Here is a 23,393-nt window from a genome sequence, read left to right on the forward strand (position 1 = left end):
CCTCCATACATCTGTGACCTCGTCTACCGATACTTTCCTACACGCAACCTCCGATCCTCACAAGATCTCCTTCTCTACTCCCCTCTTATCTCCTCTTCCCACAACCGCATCCAAGACTTCTCCCGTGCTTCCCCCCTACTCTGGAAGTCTCTACCACAACATATCAGACTCTCACCTACCATCGAAACCTTCAAAAAGAGCCTGAAGACCCACCTGTTCCGACAAGCCTACAACCTGCAGGAACCACCGATCGACCAAACCGCTGCACGACCAGCTCTACCCTCACCTACTGTACCCTCACCCATCCCCTGCAGACTGTGAGCCCTCGCGGGCAGGGTCCTCTCTCCTCCTGTACCTGTTAGCGCCTTGTTTTTTGCTCATGTTAATTGTATTTGTCTATATTTGCCCTTTTTCACATGTAAAGCTCCATGGAATAAATGGCGCTATAAAAAATGTAGAATAATAATAATAATATGGTACTGTGCAGCATCTATAATTTACACCAGGCGTCTGCTATAATAACATTTTCCTGGTGCAGGTGATAAATCCGTCCTTTCTATTGAGGAATGAGCAATTTGCGCTGGGATTAATTACAACATTTATTTAGGTAACGATTTCCTGCCAATAGCAGATTTACCCCCCTGCGCACCTGACACTGTGGTGTGAAGCCCCTGATCGGCGGCCTGTCACCTCTCCATCATCACCACCCTCATCTTCAGGCCCTGGATGTTTACTGACTGCTGAGCTGCACAAACTTTCCAGTAAAAACTCCATTGGAATTACAATGACGGCGGCGCAGGCAGCAAACTGCAACCGGCTTCAAGGCAAATTAAAGCCAAACACAGAGGGAGGAGGCGGCGGCTGCAGGGACGGCGCGCGCCAGGAGCCTCCGCATTCACATTGTGTCCCTGCACATGGCTCGGAAATCACAATCTGGTGGTAGGATTGACAATTTTTTATATCTTTTATTTTTATGAATACGTCCCTATTTTTGGAGGTGGGAAAACATATTGTGCCGGGTCCTGGTTTATGCATCATATTTTAAAGAGCTCTGTGATCAAAATGAATTGATATCAAGGTTAAAGGCAAAACTACTGAGACAAGAGCCTTTCATAGGGGTCATACAGTGATATAAAGGGGTTTACTATTCGGACCTCACCTTTATGATAACTGAACAGTGGGAAACACTGGTGACGTCATCATGCAAGTGCTATGACATCACTGGACTCAAAAGCTAAGGACTAATGACATCATTGTGCAACTGCTATGACATCGCTCGTCCCAAAATCGGAGGACTGGCGACATCATCGTGAAAATACTATGACAACACTCAACTTAAAATCCGAGGACTGGTGCCTTATAGTAATGCGCCTGTGCCTGCTTTAATACTCCCCATAACCCTATATAATAGTGACCCTGCACCTCCCTATAATAACACAGACCCCCTTGTGCTTTCTGAAAGCACTAATGCCTCTTTGCTTCCCCATAATGATAACGACCCCCCATTGGGCCTCCTTATAATAACGACCTCACTATTGTAATAAGGCTCCTAAGTCCTGAGGAGAGGCGTACCTAGAAATAACAGATCCCGTAGAAAAAGTCCTATCACGTCACAGTCAGAGAAGGGCACATCTCCCAACTTTCTAAGAAATGGAGCCCTTACATATATTTTCCCTCTGCTAGAGCCCCTTAGTGGTCTCACCCCCTAGGATGCCTCTTTCATGACCCCTTTAGAGAATTAAGCCCCCCCCCACAGTATGATGACCCCACACCCTATATAAAGTATGATGCCCCACAGCACTCCACATAAGATGGTCACCACAGCCCCCCATACATTATGGTATTCACCACAGCCCCCAATATACAGTGTGAGGTGCACCACAGATCTCTATATATACAGTGCCTGCAAGTAGTATTCAACCCCCTGCAGATTTAGCAGGTTTACACATTTGGAATTAACTTGGCATTGTGACATTTGGACTGTAGATCAGCCTGGAAGTGTGAAATGCACTGCAGCAAAAAAGAATGTTATTTCTTTGTTTATTTTTTTATAAATTGTGAAAAGTCTTTTCAGAGGGTCATTTATTATTCAACCCCTCAACCCACCAGAATTCTGTTTGGTTCCCCTAAAGTATTAAGAAGTAGTTCAGGCACAAAGAACAATGAGCTTCACATGTTTGGATTAATTATCTCTTTTTCCAGCCTTTTCTGACTATTTAAGACCCTCCCCAAACTTGTGAACAGCACTCATACATGGTCAACATGGGAAAGACAAAGGAGCATTCCAAGGCCATCAGAGACAAGATCGTGGAGGGTCACAAGGCTGGCAAGGGGTACAAAACCCTTTCCAAGGAGTTGGGCCTACCTGTCTCCACTGTTGGGAGCATCATCCGGAAGTGGAAGGCTTATGGAACTACTGTTAGCCTTCCACGGCCTGGACAGCCTTTGAAAGTTTCCTCCCGTGCCGAGGCCAGGCTTGTCCGAAGAGTCAAGGCTAACCCAAGGACAACAAGGAAGGAGCTCCAGGAAGATCTCATGGCAGTGGGGACATTGGTTTCAGTCAATACCATAAGTAACATACTCCACCGCAATGGTCTCCGTTCCAGACGAGCCCGTAAGGTACCTTTACTTTCAAAGCGTCATGTCAAGGCTCGTCTACAGTTTGCTCATGATCACTTGGAGGACTCTGAGACTGACTGGTTCAAGGTTCTCTGGTCTGATGAGACCAAGATCGAGATCTTTGGTGCCAACCACACACGTGACGTTTGGAAACTGGATGGCACTGCATATGACCCCAAGAATACCATCCCTACAGTCAAGCATGGTGGTGGAAGCATCATGCTGTGGGGCTGTTTCTCAGCCAAGGGGCCTGGCCATCTGGTCCGCATCCATGGGAAGATGGATAGCACGGCCTACATGGAGATTTTGGCCAAGAACCTCCGCTCCTCCATCAAGGATCTTAAGATGGGTCGTCATTTCATCTTCCAACAAGACAACGACCCAAAGCACACAGCCAAAAAAACCAAGGCCTGGTTCAAGAGGCAAAAAATCAAGGTGTTGCAGTGGCCTAGTCAGTCTCCTGACCTTAACCCAATTGAAAACTTGTGGAAGGAGCTCAAGATTAAAGTCCACATGAGACACCCAAAGAACCTAGAAAACTTGGAGAAGTTCTGCATGGAGGAGTGGGCCAAGATAACTCCAGAGACCTGTGCCGGCCTGATCAGGTCTTATAAAAGACGATTATTAGCTGTAATTGCAAACAAAGGTTATTCCACAAAATATTAAACCTAGGGGTTGAATATTGACCCACACTTTTATGTTTAAAATTTATAAAAATTTAACTGAGCAACAAAACTTTTTGGTTTGTAAGATTTATGCATCTGTTAATAAATCCTGCTCTTGTTTGAAGTTTGAAGGCTCTAACTTATTTGCATCTTATTAAACCTGCTAAATCTGCAGGGGGTTGAATACTACTTGTAGGCACTGTAAGTATCTCCCATAACCACCCCATTAAGTTTGATATCACCCTTAATCATCCCATACAGTATAAAGGTCACCACAGCCCCCTACATAGTATAATGTACCCCATATACCTCCACACAGTTTAAGGTTTACCTCAGCCCCCACACACTATGAAGATCCTCCACAGACCCTTATATAGTTTGACAGTCCCCCTAACAGCCCCCATACAGTATGATGGTCCTCCTCAAGAGCACCCAATATAGTATGATGGTCCCTCATAAAATAACCCCCATATATTATGGTGGTCCCTAACAAACAGCCCCACATATAGTTTGATGGTCCCCCACAAACAGCCTCTCATATAGTATAACGGTCCCCCACAAATAGCCCCCCATATAGTATGATGTGTCCACCACAAACGGCCCCCTATATAGTATGATGGTCCCTCAGAATCAGCCCTCCATATAGTCTGATGGTCTTCCATAAACAGCCTCTTACATAGTACAATAGTCACCCACAAACAGCCCCCCATATAGTGTGTGTGATGGTTCCCCACAAACAGACACCAATGTAGTATGATGGCCCCCCATAAACAGCCCCATACAGTATGATGGTCCTTCACAAACAGCCCCCCATACAGTATGATGTTCCCCCACAAACAGCCCCCTATATAGTATGATGGTCCCTCACAAACAGTCCCCTATATAGTATGATGTGTCCACCACAAACAACTCCCTATATAGTATATTGGTCCCCCACAATCTGCCCCCATATAGTATTGTGATCCCCCAGAAACAGTCCTCATATAGTATGTTGGTCCCCCAAAAACTGCCCCATATAGTATTGTGATCCCCCAGAAACAGCCTCATATAGTATGATGGCCCTCCCAAACAGCCCCTATATAGTATGTTGGTCCACCACAAACAGCCCCCCATATAGTATGATGGTCCCCCACAAACAGCCCCCCATTTATTATAATGGTCCCTCACAAACATCCCCTATAAATTATTATGGTTCTCGACAGCTTCCAAAAGCAAATCCTTCTACTCACCTAATCCTGGCTCCCTCGCAGCGTCCGTCTCCTCTTCTGTCTTGTCTCTCAGTGGATGCTGGTAGTGCGATACAGTGATATCATCGCACCACCGATGTCACCGCCGTGCGACGCCTCCAGCAGGCCCTCGGCAAAAGGGATGCCCATGGCCCGCCTGCCTAATTGACCTGTGTGCGACGGCCTCCCAACAGGCCCCTGGAAGAAGAGATGCCCGTGGACCGCCTGGGTAAGTGACTGAGCCTGTGCTCTGTGACAATTGTTCATAGCAGGTAATGTGGCCCACGGCTGAACCGGCCCATCTGGCATTGGCCAGAACTGCCAGATGGCCAGTCCAGCTCTGATCATTAGACTTATTATTTGAGAACTAATGACATTATCATGTAACTGTTATGACATCGCTGGACCCAAAAGCTGAGAATTGGTGACATAATTTTGCAAGTACAATGGTAGCTTTCAGTGCCCAAATATGCCAATGCCAACTTCTACTGATTGTCTTCCACTGGTTCAAAACTTTAGACTCACAGAACCCACAGCTCACAGACACATGTGACATGTCACTCCTTTTGGGCACAGACAACCTAAAATACAGCAGTGCTGCCACGACACAGCTGTCGGGTGACCTGGGCCCAGGGGCTCGTTTCCTGTCCCTGACACTAGGAGGCGCCCTAGCTTGCCCTGTTCCCTGGAATACTTCTGAAGGTGAAGATGCCTCCACCCTTGCCTTATTTCCTGAGTTAGCTCTCTGTTCTCTTCCCCCACCCAGGGCTACTGTGCACTGCAGTACACCAACCTGACAAACAAGGCAACACAAACGAGGGTTAACAGAATACTCCAGCCTTACAAAATATTCACTGACATATAACAGAGGAATGCACCGGGGTGTGGAGGTAGGGGAATAAACCTAAAATAGGGAAGGATAAGGAATGACCACACTTTCAAACCAGGCAACAGTCACTAATTACTCCTCCAACTCTCCTTCTCATATCTAGTCCTCTCCCACCATTAGCCATGCAGCAAATGCTAGCTCTGACAAGGATTAGCAACAGAGCCCAGATTATAAAGGGGAAAGGAGTGGCTAACCGAGCTCAGCTGTGAGCACAGGGCTGATTTAACCCCTGTTCTGCCAGAGGAAATAAACACATTTAAAATGAAGGAGAATTGCTTCTTCTCAGCTCCGGAGTAGGAGCAATCAGACACTGCGGTCTTCTGGCTCCAAACTAACCCCGTGACAACTACATAATCATTAAAGGGGTTTTCGTTGTTAAAGGACCTTCAAGCTACTACTGCAGGCATCAGCACCTCTGCCCATATCTATAGCAGTGTGGGCCCAGCATTGACTTTGGGACAAAAAGAAGCCAAGTCTCTGCCCTATTTACTGACCCCATAATGGACCATACTAGTTCTGGAGGGCTCCTAGCGGGAGGGGAGTAATATCTGCCAATGTATCCGGATTATGTTGACTCATTTGGGGCCCATATACTTTGTTTCCAGGGGTCCACTTATGGCCCCCGATAAGCCGTTGATCACATAAGTTGAGCTGGTTCGATGACACTACTTTTTCTCCGATTTTCCTCCGCACGGGATCGGATCCAGCACCGGCAAATTCCCCCCCCCCCCCAGAGTGAGATGTCGCCATGAGATAAGTGGAGAAGTATAAATATGGCTGTGATCGGCGCGGCTGCCGCAGCGATATCTAATTCTGTCTCGTGAATGGTGCAGCTGTGTCTGATGTGAGGAGCGCTCGGCTGCAGCTGCGCTATCTCATCGGGCACTCGCTCGTTACCACTCGCAGAATCTGCTGAGCTCAGCACAATCCGTAATATTGAGTTTACAGGAGGAAAAAGAGCTGAGCGCGATCTTCCTTAACCCCTCCGCGGCCAGATCCTGCGCTGACGGATGGACATCTCCGGCCGCAGCCATATATCTGGGTACCAGGACAATCTATTTGCAGAACAGGGATCTTAGGTCAGCAGTGGACACTGCAGCAACCGGACGCCACGCTGCGCTGCATAGCAACAGCCGCCGCGGCCCGGAGTTGCTAGGTGGCATGTATAATTTATAGAAGTTTCCGTATAGAAGGATGTTCAGCGATCCCCCATAGATTGCAGACGTGGATGCAGCATTGCTTATGTTTAGGCTCCGCTTTTTTTTTTTAATGCACCAGGAAGCACTGGATGCACGTGCGAAGGAGCCAAGCATTTGCGCAAAATTATGGCACGTTTTTTCGTAAAAAAGAAAGTATACCGTGTATATTATGGGAGTCAGTGCAGACTTTTGGCGCTGTGCGTTAGGATATGCTCTATTAGAGCACCTTACATGAATGGCGCCGATAAAGCGCCTCCCTATGGTTTAAATGGGAAATGCGCATTCCGGTTCTGGCATCTGCAGATCTTTCCGCGTCAGATTTGAAGACGTCTTCAGTAAGCGACACGTTTCCCTGCAGAGTCCATGGAAAGAGCTAAATGTGGATCAGTACGCAGCACTCACATAGCGACGCGCGGAAATTGGGCTCATTTACGCCCCAGCAATTTGTATGGGGCACACCTGAGACATAGGGGCTTCCGATCACAAACTGTGGCTGCGATCCCCTGCCACGCACCACAAAATGAATACGTGTGAGACCACCTAAGCGGATCCAGACCCATCAGTAAATATGGATTCTCCCAGACGTCAATTAAGAGACCCCAGAGCGGATCACCTAAAAATACAGACCCCCATATAAATGACCGAGTGCACACCAGACCCTTTATTGCAGTCTCCAGACCTTGTGTAAAATACAAACCTCAGACCAGACCCCCTATGAAAAACGGACCTAAGATGAGACCTCTTGTAAAATACAGACCCCATATACGTTATAGACCTCCAACCAGTCCCATTATAAAATATAGACCCCAGACCAGACCCCTTATAAAATATAGACCCCAGACCAGACCCCTTATAAAATATGAACCCCAGACCAGACCCCTTATAAAATATGAACCCCAGACCAGACCCATTATAAAATATAGACCCCAGACCAGACTCCTTATAAAATATAGACCCCAGACCAGACCCCTTATAAAATTTAAATCCCAGACCAGACCCCTTATAAAATGTGAACTCCAGACCAGACCCCTTATAAAATTTGAACCCCAGACCAGACCCCTTATAAAATATGAACCCCAGACCAGACCCCTTATAAAATATGAACCCCAGACCAGACTCCTTATAAAATATGAACCCCATACCAGACCCCTTATAAAATACGGCCCCTTTGCCAGATCCCCTGTAAAATACAGACTCAAGACTAGACACCTTATGAGATATGGACCCAAGACCAGACCCCCCTGTAAAATTTAGACCCCAGACCAACCCCCTGTAAAATACAGAAATCAGACCAGACCCCTTATAAAATATGGACCCCAGACCAGACTCTTTCTAAAATTCGGACTCCAGATCAGACTCTTTAAAAATACAGAACTCAGACCAGGCCTCTTATAAAATATGGACCCCAGACCAGACCCATTATAAAATATGGACCCCAGACCAGACCCCTTATAAAATATGGACCCCAGACCAGACCCCTTATAAAATACAGACCTCATACCAGACCCCTTATAAAATACAGACCTCAGACCAGACTTCTTATAAAATATGGACCCAAGACAAGACCCCTTATAAAATACAGACCTCAGACCAGACCCCTTATAAAATATGGACCCCAGACAAGACCCCTTATAAAATATAGACCTCAGACCAGACCCCTTATAAAATATGGACCCCAGACAAGACCCCTTCTAAAATACAGAACCCAAATCAGACGTCTTATAAAATACAGGACCCAGACCAGACTGATTACACATGTGGGGTCTCCAGTGACGCTCAGGACATGAGCGGACCCATTTGGCTGAGTCTCTGTAGTCCCCTCCGCAGGGCAGCCTTCGCCTCCGCTCCCTGTGATGTTCTGTACATTGAGGAGGATCAAGGTGAGGACGGCATTAAGGCCTCTATTGTCAGGATGATTATATTATATCAATTATTTCCGGGGAGAGCCCGCCATCACAGAAGTGCGCCATCCGTAATTACGGCCCGGCTAATCATGAACTTCACACGGATGCAACAAAGGAAACCGCAACAAAGTAACGAAAAATCCAGATCCGATCGATCCGACTGAGCGCGTGCAGCAGGAGCGATCGGGGGGCACATGCTTCTTGCGGTCGCAATACAATATTCTTTTTGGGCCATCGACTTCTGCACTTATATACAATCATTTTCCTATACCTAGATATTTTTTTGCTATTTTTTGTGCTTTTATTTTGACATTTTAGTTCATTGTTTCATGTATTGCAATGATTGGAGTAGTTGCCTTTTGCACGGGATCAATGGCTATGGGGGGGGGAGAATCTGGAGACATTTGCCCGTTGTTACATATACGCCTCCTATACCCCTCGGGGTGCCATTCTTATAATAACAAAATATTAGGTAATTGGCGACTCTCCTTTTTGTAAACTCAGCTACATTCTGCCACAAAATCCCCCCCCCCTCAATATTGATGAAAGCTCATAAATCAGCGGCGCCATTGGATCTCGTATGGTTAAAAAAAATATGTCTTTCTATATGGATATAGATTGCTAATCTCAACAAGCCGCCCCTTTAAAATGTGGACAGGACGGGGGTCCTTTAAATTTGATTTACTTGGATACTGTTCTAAAATTCTAAAAACACTGAAATAAAGGGAAAAATTGTGATTAGCAACCAAAATGGCTCCTAGGGGGCGGAGACTTGGCTGCAAGAGCCTCTTCAACCATTCAGAAGAGCCAAAAGGGTCACATGACCTAAGCAACAGGAAGAGTTCTGAGTCAAGGGGGCGGGTCTAATTGCACTTAGAGGCGCTATTCTGCTGGTCCAATGAGTATAAGCATCTAATTAAAGGATCCTTGCGCTAAATAAATGTATCCTGGCTCAGGATGTGACTAGAATCCATATTTTATCATCCTCGAGTTTTGTTTCCTAGCAGTTTGGGATCACGATCTCCTGTTCCATCTTCTCTCTTTGTCTGATTTTCGCATCTCTTGTTCGTTAATGATGAGCGGTTTCAGCAATTATCTGTAAAGAGACCTAGTTATTTTTTTTTTTTTTGATGCCACGTTCGGTGTAGAGAGTGGAGATAAAAGCGTGACGATAAGTAACGAATAAAAAAATAAATAGAAAAAAAAAGACAAAATGATGAGTCAAGATAAAGTATAAAAAGTTGAAAAAATACAAAACTATAAACTAAAATTAAACAAAAAAAAGAAAAATAATAAATATCGAAACAAACTTAATGACAAGTAAAAAAACAAAAAGCAAAAGGAAGAAAAATAATAAAAATTAAAATACAAAAAAGCAGAAAAATACAAAAGAATAAAAGGAAAAATAATATCAGGATAAAATAAATAAAAATGAAAATACAAAAAAGCTGAAAAATACAAAACCATAAACTAAAATACATAAAAAAAAAAGGAAAAATAATAAATATCGAAACAAAGTTAATGACAAGTAAAAAAAAAAACAAGAAGCAAAAGAAAGAAAAATAATATAAATTAAAATAAGTCATAAATAAAAATGAAAATACAAAAAAAACAGAAAAATACAATAGAATAAAAGGAAAAATAATATCAGGATAAAATAAATAAAAATTAAGACACAAAAAAAGCAGAAAAATACAAAACTATAAACCAAAATAAATAAGACGTGAAAAAAAAAAAAAAATTAAAATAAAAAGTAAAAACTGAAAAGCCCAAAAAAAAAAGTAAACATTAAAATAAAATTAATAATAAGTAAAATAGTAAAATGACCACAAAATAGACAAAAATAAAAAATACATGATGGCAAAATAAAGTATGGGAAAATGACAACATTAAAAGCATATATAAAAGCAGCGAAAAGATAAGAAAAAAGTAAATCCGAGTCTAAAAACAGATAAAACTGAAACGTATCAAATCTAAAAAAAAATAAATAAAAAATAGAAACATATTTTCTTGAAACTATACAGAATAAAGTAAATAAAAAAAATGTGTAAAATCATAAAAAAAATAAATAAAGTGAAATGGAACTTTAATGTGACCGTGTGTGAAGTTTCCTTTTAGCGACTGCTCTGAGCTGGGCCTTGTGTGTCGCTCAGACGCGTGCACGGTGGGGGTTGTAGGTGCTAAGGAGGGAACAGATTGTCGGCCATGGTGATTTGATGAGATTTATCCTGGAGCGGCAGATTTTCCGCGGCTCCAATGCTTTTAAATATGTTTCTCTGCTAATCCTCCGAAACAGCGCTCTCACAAGGAGACATTTCCCCTGGCGCCCTCGCACGCGCCCGCTGCCCTCCCGCACGCTCCGGAGGTCTAACGTGACATCTTGCGCCATTCAGGAAAGTTTATTTGATGTGAAACGCGGCTCAGACGCCGGCCGCTCCGCACCGTCATCATGGGAGAAAGGCCCAAACCAAGGGGTGTTAGGGGCCGCCAGGAGGACCCCAGGAACACTGCCATACTACATGATGGGGGGAGTAGTGCGGTGCGGATCTCTGAGACAGTATCACACAGGAGAGGATTAGATACACGGCTCAGCAGTCAGTATCACACAGGAGATGATTAGATACACGGCTCAGCAGACAGTATCACACAGGAGAGGATTAGATACACGGCTCAGCAGTCAGTATCACACAGGAGAGGATTAGATACACGGCTCAGCAGTCAGTATCACACAGGATGGGATTAGATACACAGCTGAGCAGACAGTATCACACAGGAGAGGATTAGATACACGGCTCAGCAGACAGTATCACACAGGAGATGATTAGATACACGGCTCAGCAGTCAGTATCACACAGGAGAGGATTAGATACACGGCTCAGCAGTCAGTATCACACAGGAGATGATTAGATACACGGCTCAGCAGTCAGTATCACACAGGATGGGATTAGATACACGGCTCAGCAGTCAGTATCACACAGGATAGGATTAGATACACGGCTCAGCAGTCAGTATCACACAGGAGAGGATTAGATACACGGCTCAGCAGACAGTATCACACAGGAGAGGATTAGATACACGGCTCAGCAGTCAGTATCACACAGGAGAGGATTAGATACACGGCTCAGCAGACAGTATCACAAAGGAGAGGATTAGATACACGGCTCAGCAGACAGTATCACACAGGATAGGATTAGATACACGGCTCAGCAGACAGTATCACACAGGATAGGATTAGATACACGGCTCAGCAGACAGTATCACACAGGATAGGATTAGATACACAGCTGAGCAGACAGTATCACACAGGAAAGGATTAGATACACAGCTCAGCAGACAGTATCACACAGGATAGGATTAGATACACAGCTGAGCAGTCAGCATCACACAGGACAGGATTAGATACACGGCTCAGCAGACAGTATCACACAGGAGAGGATTAAATACACGGCTCAGCAGACAGTATCACACAGGAGAGGATTAGATACACGGCTCAGCAGACAGTATCACAAAGGAGAGGATTAGATACACGGCTCAGCAGACAGTATCACACAGGAGAGGATTAGATACACGGCTCAGCAGACAGTATCACACAGGAGAGGATTAAATACACGGCTCAGCAGACAGTATCACACAGGAGAGGATTAGATACACGGCTCAGCAGACAGTATCACACAGGATAGGATTAGATACACGGCTCAGCAGACAGTATCACACAGGAGAGGATTAAATACACGGCTCAGCAGACAGTATCACACAGGAGAGGATTAGATACACGGCTCAGCAGACAGTATCACAAAGGAGAGGATTAGATACACGGCTCAGCAGACAGTATCACACAGGAAGGGATTAGATACACGGCTCTGCAGACAGTATCACACAGGATAGGATTAGATACACGGCTCAGCAGTCAGTATCACACAGGAGAGGATTAGTTACACTGCTCAGCAGACAGTATCACGGGATGGGATTAGATACGCGGCTCTGCAGACAGTATCACACAGGATAGGATTAGATACACGGCTCAGCAGTCAGTATGACAGGAGAGGATTAGATACACGGCTTAGCAGTCAGTATCACAGGAGAGGATTAGTTACACTGCTCAGCAGACAGTATCACACAGGATAGGATTAGATACACGGCTCAGCAGTCAGTATCACACAGGATAGGATTAGATACACGGCTCAGCAGTCAGTATCACACAGGATTGGATTAGATACACGGCTCAGCAGACAGTATCACACAGGAGAGGATTAGATACATGGCTCAGCAGTCAGTATCACACAGGATCGGATTAGATACGTGGCTCAGCAGACAGTATCCCACAGGAGAGGATTAGATACACGGCTCAGCAGTCAGTATCACACGGGATGGGATTAGATACGCGGCTCTGCAGTCAGTATCACACGGGAGGGGATTAGATACACGGCTCAGCAGTCAGTATCACACGGGATGGGATTAGATACACGGCTCAGCAGTCAGTATCACACGGGATGGGATTAGATACGCGGCTCTGCAGACAGTATCACACACTGTTGGCTTGGATACAGCAGCTGCGCTGCACACGGGCCCGTACAGCATTGTATGGTGACATTCTGTATGTCTTCCATATCTGCCCCGCGGACCCGCTGTGTCGTGCGCTCGCTGTCTGTCTCTCTGGCTGTCTCTTCCTATCATCTCTCGTGGCCGCCTGTCTCTCTCCATCACCTGCTCTCTGGTGCCTGTGACCCTTCGCCTGACTCTGCCATCTCCCTCCTCCCATCTCTCCCTTTAATCTGTCACATAGAAGTTGTCGGAAGAGATTGAGGATTTGATCTGATGGATTTTCTCCATCCTCGGTGCAGATTCCTATTGTGCTGCGCCGTCAGCGGACGCCGCGCGTGCAGATGAAACGATTGTGCTCCGGCTCCGGGCCGCGGTTTTATGCACTTCTTAAAGGAATATGACCCTTCAAGCGGTTGCTGTTAAAATGAGCAAAGTAGAAACAGCCGCTATTTTTATGGAGCTTCTCACCTTCCGCGAAACAAAAAAAAATAGTTGTTAAAAGTCCCATTTGCAGTAATATCCGGTCACTCTATCGCCGATAGTCACCGTCCGACCTGCAGTCCTGCTTCACCCCTCGGCTGGATGTCCTCTCGGTGGGCAAATATTCTAATTCTATATGCAAAAAAGGATTGGAGCCACAAATTAGGAGACTGTGAACCCAAAACATACGCGTCCTTTTTTTTCAATGCGCGATTGACATATTTTGTGAACATCTTTTTTATTTAGGGAACAGGAATTATAAAAATTCCCATCAAATTTGGGGACCCGGGCGATGCCAGCTTTTGGGTGCATTTTTTAGCTGGTTCCCTCATATCACGATCCTCTGAAAATTCAGAATTTCATGGGGGCGAGAGCGATCAGGTCTGGGAGTATCGACAGCTAGCATGGACGTCCTCTTAGTGGGCAAATATTCCAATTCTATATGCAAAAAAAGATTGGAGCCACAAATTAGGAGACTGTGAACCCAAAACATGCGCGTCCTTTTTTTTTCAATGCGCGGTTGACTTATTTTGTGAACATCTTTTTTATTTAGGGAACAGGAATTATAAAAATTCCCATCAAATTTGGGGAACTGGGCGATGCCGGCTTTTGGGTGCATTTATTTGGCTGGTTCCGTCATATCACGATCCTCTGAAAATTCAGAATTTCATGGGGGCGAGAGCGAACAGGTCTGGGAGTATCGACAGCTAGCATGGGCGTCCTCTTAGTGGGCAAATATTCCAATTCTATATGCAAAAAAGGATTGGAGCCACAAATTAGGAGACTGTGAACCCAAAACATGCGCATCCTTTTTTTTTTTCAAGACGCGATTGACACGTTTTGTGAACATCTTTCTTTATTTAGGGAACAGGAATGATAAAAATTCCCATCAAATATGGGGCCCCGGGCAATGCTGGCATTTTGGGTGCATTTTTTTTTTAGCTGGGACCCTGGGGGTGTATGCAGCATCTGGGTCACTGTTGGTATTTTTTCTGCACCTCTTTAGGCCCTGCGTCGGCTCTCCGGTAATTTGGACGCTGGAAGAAAAAACAATCAATTTCCCCTTTTTGGGGGGAATTTATCGGAGGTTTTGTGCCTTGTGAGAACCTTGCAACCTGCGCCGCATTCTCCAATGCCGGTCTCACACACATGCACCATCCACCTGCACGGGCAGCTGTACCCATGAGTCCATATCGCCCCCTCGCCCTCCATGCAAGCTGCTGGAATTCCCATGCTCTGCAGAGCCCTGCGCTGCGCAGAGAAGGAGGGGAAGAGGGGCCGATGGGAATCGGACCTGCTGTTTCCATTCACATTGTGAGCACTTGCTGTGGTGGCGGGGGGGAAGCGGGCCGCCAACCAAAAGCCATTTCAATGGAGAGGCAGCGGGTGTCAGAGCATCCGTCCCCTCTTGTCTGAGGACCATTGTCAGAGCTGCGCAAAGCCCGGCTGAAACATGTGGCAACTCTCCCACATGTCCTGATGAGGGTTAGCCACCGCTGCCGGCAAATTAACCTCCTCGCGTCCAAACCCCACCGCCCTCCGACACCCATCCTACCCGCAGATTATATTTAATGTGACATTATAGCATGCCTGCCAACCTCAGCATGTATTGTATTCCTGGCAAAACAACCAAGCTTGGAAAAAAAAAACGGCACATTTTTTTTTTGTATTATTTTTTTTAAATTTTAACAATTTTTCAATTTTTCCTTTTATTTTTGCCACAGCAATGGAAGACACATAGTAAAACGCCATGAAATCTAGACTAAAATATCACCCTGTTCTTGGCAGGAGGTCAAGTTTGCCCTTTTATTATCTCTGTTGTAACATTTATTTATTTTTTTTAGTAATTTTTTTTTTTAGATGTATTTTGAATTAAGTTTATTTTTGATTTTCAAGATTTCGGGACCACTGGGGTGACAAAAATTGTAAAAAAAAAAAAAAAAAGGATATTGGAAGTGGTGCTTGGAGGTGGAATTTCTAGGCCATTTTTTTAAATTTTCTTAAACAGCTTATTAAATGCATAGCAGTACGTACAGGCAATGATGTCCAACACATTTTATTATTATTATTATTATTATTATTATTATTATTATGTCCCCATATGGGGACAACCATTACCAGCTTAGATTGTGTTTGGGGAAGTAGGGATCAATTTGCCCTTTCACAGGACAAGTTAAGACTTACACAAATTTTTGCAAAATTTGTACAAAAATTTGACACCCTTCCAATGAGCCATTTTAAGGAGATTATGGGCTACTACACAAAAACTGTAACAGCAGACCCCATTATTAGGCATCATGGAGCCTAAATAGGCCCAAACAATCCTTATGCCCTTAATCGATGTGCAATATTAGACTTTTTGGGTCCACTGTGGCTCTAGGGTGGAGTGAGTCCGGCCTGTGGTTTCCGGCCTGCAGTTACACTTCTGCTACTATCTCACTTGGCAGAGATGTCTTCGTAACCCCCTATAGGTACTCCACAATGGAGTGTGGGCAATGCCCAGTCCCGCGGTGACTATCCGGATGAAGACCTGGGGACGGTGGACGTGCTCCCAGCTAGAGATTTTGCACTGCAGCAGTATGATGTGGCACTGACCAGGAATGCGGATTAGCATTAGCCTTGTCTAGCTCAATTAGTCTCGGATGTGAGCCTTTCCTAGAGGGAGGACATTATGCGGGATGTGTCAGAGGACTGCGGGCTCCAGACTCACGTCAGGCCTCTCATCCCCGCAGCCTCCTATCACTTCTGTCCGGCCTCTGTCATACAACTCTCCTCATCAGCTTGGACAGCGCTCATCATTCCTGCCAGTTTAGCTCAATGGACCCAGCAGAGATGCCAAGATTAGCGGGAAATGCCAACGGCATCATGGAGATCTTCATCCCACTGTGTGAATAGGAAACAATTCAAAGACGAGGCGGAGAGGGCACTAATCTCCAGATAAATTCATATGGATGAAATCCTAGTAGGATGCCATGATGATCAGGCCCAAATTCAGAAAATAAAAGCTTATCTATATGGTAATTTTGCATTTTGTTTTGTCCCGTGATGCATCTCTTCTAACCGGTAATCTCCCAAAACTTGGGTGGAGTTTAGTGGGGGAAAGCATGGGAAAGTTACCCTTGGCACATTATAGGTTTGGAAAAATGGTGGGCACTGGTCAGTCACTTTTCGCACCCATTTGGATTGTGTATAGACGCGAACCACCGAACCTGTTTGACCACTGGCTACACTGGTACTTGCACTTGGCCACTAAATAAGATTTTTGGGGGTGTTGACTGGTGCAATTTGTCCTGGCATATTTTATGGTGGAATTTTGATACCAGGATAGTCCTAAAGCTGGGAGGCCTTCACCCTTACCAGTCTCAACGAGGGGATTATATCCCATTACCCAATGCTTCCATCGTTTAAGTCTACGCAACCCCTGTGTCACTTTACTAAATATGAGCAGTCAACAGATATGAGCTGATAAGCGTCCAACGAAGGCAGTGATTGGAAACCAGTCCCGTATTCTCAGATGTTGGACACCTGGGAATGGTGGACCATTTACTGCCAAGCCTCCTCTTAAGGTGGCCATTCCTAGTAGACTAAAGTTGACAAATGGCGAGAGAGGAATCCCAATGTTGGCCATCACTTCCCATAGGGTGGGATTCCATGATTGGCAACAGTTTAGGATGTCATTGACTCATTTCATTCTTGGCTTAACTATATATGTAGTTGTAGCGAAGAATTGTTGGAGATGGATGTTGTCAACCACTTTTATTGTTAGTCACCACTTTCCAAAGGTACCATTGAAGTAGGGTGAGCTTCCACATCTGATAGCAGTCTGGGATGTCATGGACTACAATCATTTATGTTTGACTATATTTGTAATTCTCGAAAAGAACAGGTGGTAAGAGATAATTCTCAACATTGGCCACCACTTTCCAGAGGTACATAAATATTTGATTGCCCAATAGCAATCTGGGATGTCTTTGACTCATCACTCATGTTTTGGCCCTGTATGTGGTTGCAGAGAAGGGCACATGGTGAGAAGAGGAGTCTTAATGTTGGTCACCAGTTTCTAAAGGTCTCTTAGATGCAGGGTGGGCTTCAAAGTTTGATACTAGTTTGGAATGTTACTGATGCCTATCATTCATGGGTTAACTATGTATACAGTTGTAGAGAAAGACAAGTAGTTAGAGAGAAATTGCATTGCTGGCCACTTTCAAAAGGGCTTCCATACTCCTATAGTATTAGGGTGACCATACCCATTAAAGTTGACGGATGAGTATCTCTTGTGAACGTAGAGTGGGCTTCAATAACCGACATCAATATTCAATGTCATTGGCATCTATCTTTCATGAGTTGACTCTGTATGCAGAAGGATAAACGATGATAGAGGTATCTCAATGGTTACCAGGTCCTTGGTCATAGGGTAGGCCTCAATATTGGATAAGTTTCCGGGGTGTCATTGACTCTGATTGTTCAGGGGTATCTCAATGGTTACCAGGTCCATGGTCGTATGGTAGGCCTCAATGTCGGATAAGTTTCCGGGGTGTCATTGTCTCTGATTGTTCAGGGGTATCTCAATGGTTACCAGGTCCATGGTCGTAGGGTAGGCCTCAATGTCGGATAAGTTTCCAGGGTGTCATTGACTCCGATTGTTCAGGGGGTATCTCAATGGTTACCAGGTCCATGGTCGTAGGGTAGGCCTCAATGTCGGATAAGTTTCCGGGGTGTCATTGACTCCGATTTTTCAGGGGTTAAGTACTGTATATATGTAGGTTTAGCAAAGAATTGTTTGTGAGAGATGTTGGCCACCACTCTCCAGAAGTCCATAGGCATAGGGTGGGTTTCAATGGTCCATGGTAATCTTTGATGTCATTATGGACTGGTTCTCCATGACGAAGCCAACTCAATCCAAGAAAATCCAAGGACCAACTTGGTGCTGACCTCCAAGACGGATCTGTCAATCACATTCCTCCCATGTGCACACACTACAATCTCACCTCGCAGAGCAAATATTAAAAGAAGACCAGGACACAATGAGCCCATCTCCTCAGCAAACATGAGACATGTTTATCTAATGGCTGAAGTCCAGGACCTTAATGATCACAACAGATTGAGGGTGGGAGGACCCTGCAAAAGTTTCAAACCCCCCCTCCTGCACAAAGGGGTCTGCAGAGCATCTCACTCACAGGTTAATGGCTGTTTGCATTCAGATAATTACAGATTTATTCTTCTAAGTGGTTTGAGGAGCTGCAAGGTCAATACCTGGGCAGTGGGAAGCGCACAATGTTTCATTATTCACAAGTGGAATGGCATTGCTCTCTGGTAGCAGCGAAGGCGCTGAATACGCCGGGGCCTTGAAGCCTTTTGTACAATCTCATTTTTATAGTGTCAGTATATCATTATATCGAGTCGTTTGCATTTCTTTATATCCCCAAAGCAGAGGAAGATTCTCTGCACCTCACGACGGCTGATTAATTAATACAAAGCAGTAACAAAAATAGAGTTGAAGGGGTCACGGTAAGTAAGAAGACCTTTAAAAGTGGCTGGTGGTGATACATCCGGTGACAACATGCAAGGACATATGGCCGCCAGCCTGAAAATGAATCTATGAGCTCTCCATTTCTATTTCTGTGGGTAGAGGAAAGGATAAAACCCAGTAGACACCTTATGTCACCTTATGTCACCATGGCAGGTGGCCGTGCCTAACACAGGCAAATGTGCTCCAATGGAGTAATATTGAATTTTTGACTGGTACTTTAGGAGTTTTTTTAACGACCTTAGGATCGATCTTGAGGCATGGTGAGTTGATGGATGAACGCTCTGTAGGAAGATCAAGCTTGTGCAGCTTAGGTAGGTCCTCCAGGGTCTTCTCCACCATTACCTCGATGGTATCAAGCCATCGGGTTGCTTGTCTTCCTCTTCGCCTTGTTCCTTCTATTCTTCCGACCATGATGTCCTTCTCCAGTGATCGCTCTCTCCGTATGATGTGTCCACAGTAGACAAGTCGTAGCTTGGTGAATCCTTGCTTCCAGTGACGTCAGGCTTGATTTGTTCAAAAATTGATTTGTCTTGCCATCCATGCTATTGATAACATCCTTCTCCAGGACCACATTTCGAAGGTGTCCATTCGTCTTCTGTCTTGTTTCCTTATCTTCCAGGTTTGTAGTTGGCAGCCACATATGGCGTAGATGCACGGTGCTATGATGTGATGGTGATGGCCAATGTTTGTACTTTGGGGATGGTGGTTCTGTATACCATTTTCGGATGGCAACGCTGGACAGTCGATGCCAGAATGGTTGGTGCAGTGATGGTAAAACAGCACAGATGCGTTTCTCTGCCGAACTGGCTGCTGTTGCATATATAAGCCAACTGTATGCCCGGAAGGTTGGGGAGTGGGCAGTGGGGTAACAAGATGCCCCCATAGAGAGGAATGTGACATAAAGCCAGAGATGATTGGGTCCATTCATAACATTTTCCCCAGCCGCCATCACTGTCCTGGCACCAGGGTGGCAGTGTCTTCTATTTCGGCTTAGCTTAACCCCTTCCCTGCCGCTTGTTTGATAGGGACACAACAAACACGCTTTTCACAGCTTAGATACACAAGTCTGGGTGGTATCACACCCCTGTTACTCCGCACAGGGTGCAGGCAGGTTTACTGACAGGAGGGCGAGGACTGCACCCAGGACTGCACCGCTCACACTCAGGTGCTGTTCACATTGATGTGCGATGTGTGCGGCCATCTGTATATGAGGACACTGCAAATAATCCAACACCACCGGGCACGAGTAACCGTGCAATCACCGCAGAGGCTCAGAACAGTATCACACAGGAGAGGATTAGATACACGACTCAGCAGACAGTATCACACAGGAGAGGATTAGATACACGACTCAGCAGACGGTATCACAGGAGAGGATTAGATACACGGCTCAGCAGACAGTATCACACAGGAGAGGATTAGATACACGGCTCAGCAGACAGTATCACACAGGAGAGGATTAGATACACGACTCAGCAGACGGTATCACACAGGAGAGGATTAGATACACGGCTCAGCAGACAGTATCACACAGGAGAGGATTAGATACACGGCTCAGCAGACAGTATCACACAGGAGAGGATTAGATACACGAATCAGCAGACGGTATCACACAGGAGAGGATTAGATACACGGCTCAGCAGACGGTATCACACAGGAGAGGATTAGATAAACGGCTCAGCAGACAGTATCACACAGGAGAGGATTAGATACACGGCTCAGCAGTCAGTATCACACAGGATAGGATTAGATACACAGCTCAGCAGTCAGTATCACACAGGATAGGATTAGATACACGACTCAGCAGACAGTATCACACAGGAGAGGATTAGATACACGACTCAGCAGACGGTATCACACAGGAGAGGATTAGATACACGGCTCAGCAGTCAGTATCACACAGGATAGGATTAGATACACGGCTCAGCAGTCAGTATCACACAGGATAGGATTAGATACACAGCTCAGCAGACAGTATCACGCGTTAGGCCTAGATACACGGCTCAGCAGTCAGTATCACACAGGAGAGGATTAGATACACAGCTCAGCAGACAGTATCACACAGGATTGGATTAGATACACGGCTCAGCAGTCAGTATCACACAGGATAGGATTAGGTACACGGCTCAGCAGTCAGTATCACACAGGAGATGATTAGATACACAGCTCAGCAGTCAGTATCACACAGATAGGATTAGATACACGGCTCAGCAGTCAGTATCACACAGGAGATGATTAGATACACGGCTCAGCAGACAGTATCACACAGGAGATGATTAGATACACAGCTCAGCAGTCAGTATCACACAGATAGGATTAGATACACGACTCAGCAGTCAGTATCACACAGGAGAGGATTAGATACACGGCTCAGCAGTCAGTATCACACAGAATAGGATTAGATACACGGCTCAGCAGTCAGTATCACACAGGAGAGGATTAGATACACAGCTCAGCAGTCAGTATCACACAGGATAGGATTAGATACACGGCTCAGCAGTCAGTATCACACAGGAGAGGATTAGATACACAGCTCAGCAGTCAGTATCACACAGGATAGGATTAGATACACGGCTCAGCAGACAGTATCACACAGGAGAGGATTAGATACACGGCTCAGCAGACAGTATCACACAGGATAGGATTAGATACACGGCTCAGCAGTCAGTATCACACAGGAGAGGATTAGATACACGGCTCAGCAGACAGTATCACACAGGAGAGGATTAGATACACGGCTCAGCAGTCAGTATCACACAGGAGAGGATTAGATACACGGCTCAGCAGTCAGTATCACCCAGGATAGGATTAGATACACGGCTCAGCAGTCAGTATCACACAGAATAGGATTATATACACGGCTCAGCAGACAGTATCACACAGGAGAGGATTAGATACACGGCTCAGCAGACAGTATCACACAGGAGAGGATTAGATACACGGCTCAGCAGTCAGTATCACACAGGAGAGGATTAGATACACGGCTCAGCAGTCAGTATCACACAGGAGAGGATTAGATACACGGCTCAGCAGACAGTATCACACAGGAGAGGATTAGATACACGGCTCACCAGACAGTATCACACAGGATAGGATTAGATACACGGCTCAGCAGTCAGTATCACACAGGATAGGATTAGATACACGGCTCAGCAGACAGTATCACACAGGAGAGGATTAGATACACGGCTCAGCAGTCAGTATCACACAGGATAGGATTAGATACACGGCTCAGCAGTCAGTATCACACAGGATAGGATTAGATACATGGCTCAGCAGACAGTATCACACAGGATAGGATTAGATACACGGCTCAGCAGTCAGTATCACACAGGATAGGATTAGATACACGGCTCAGCAGACAGTATCACACAGGAGAGGATTAGATACACGGCTCAGCAGTCAGTATCACACAGGATAGGATTAGATACACGGCTCAGCAGTCAGTATCACACAGGATAGGATTAGATACACGGCTCAGCAGTCAGTATCACACAGGAGATGATTAGATACACGGCTCAGCAGTCAGTATCACACAGGGGAGGATTAGATACACCGCTCAGCAGACAGTATCACACAGGAGAGGATTAGATACACAGCTCAGCAGTCAGTATCACACAGATAGGATTAGATACACGGCTCAGCAGTCAGTATCACACAGGAGATGATTAGATACACGGCTCAGCAGTCAGTATCACACAGGAGAGGATTAGATACACAGCTCAGCAGTCAGTATCACACAGATAGGATTAGATACACGGCTCAGCAGTCAGTATCACACAGGAGAGGATTAGATACACGGCTCAGCAGACAGTATCACACAGGAGCGGATTAGATACACAGCTCAGCAGTCAGTATCACACAGATTATTAGATACACGGCTCAGCAGACAGTATCACACAGGAGAGGATTAGATACACGGCTCAGCAGTCAGTATCACACAGGAGATGATTAGATACACGGCTCAGCAGACAGTATCACACAGGAGATGATTAGATACACAGCTCAGCAGTCAGTATCACACAAATAGGATTAGATACACGGCTCAGCAGTCAGTATCACACAGGAGAGGATTAGATACACAGCTCAGCAGTCAGTATCACACAGATAGGATTAGATACACGGCTCAGCAGTCAGTATCACACAGGAGAGGATTAGATACACAGCTCAGCAGACAGTATCACACAGGAGAGGATTAGATACATGGCTCAGCAGACAGTATCACACAGGATAGGATTAGATACACAGCTCAGCAGACAGTATCACACAGGAGAGGATTAGATACACAGCTCAGCAGACAGTATCACACATGATGGGATTAGATACACGGCTCAGCAGT

This window comes from Ranitomeya imitator, chromosome 10 (assembly GCF_032444005.1).
Source record: "Ranitomeya imitator isolate aRanImi1 chromosome 10, aRanImi1.pri, whole genome shotgun sequence".
Lineage (NCBI taxonomy): Eukaryota > Metazoa > Chordata > Amphibia > Anura > Dendrobatidae > Ranitomeya > Ranitomeya imitator.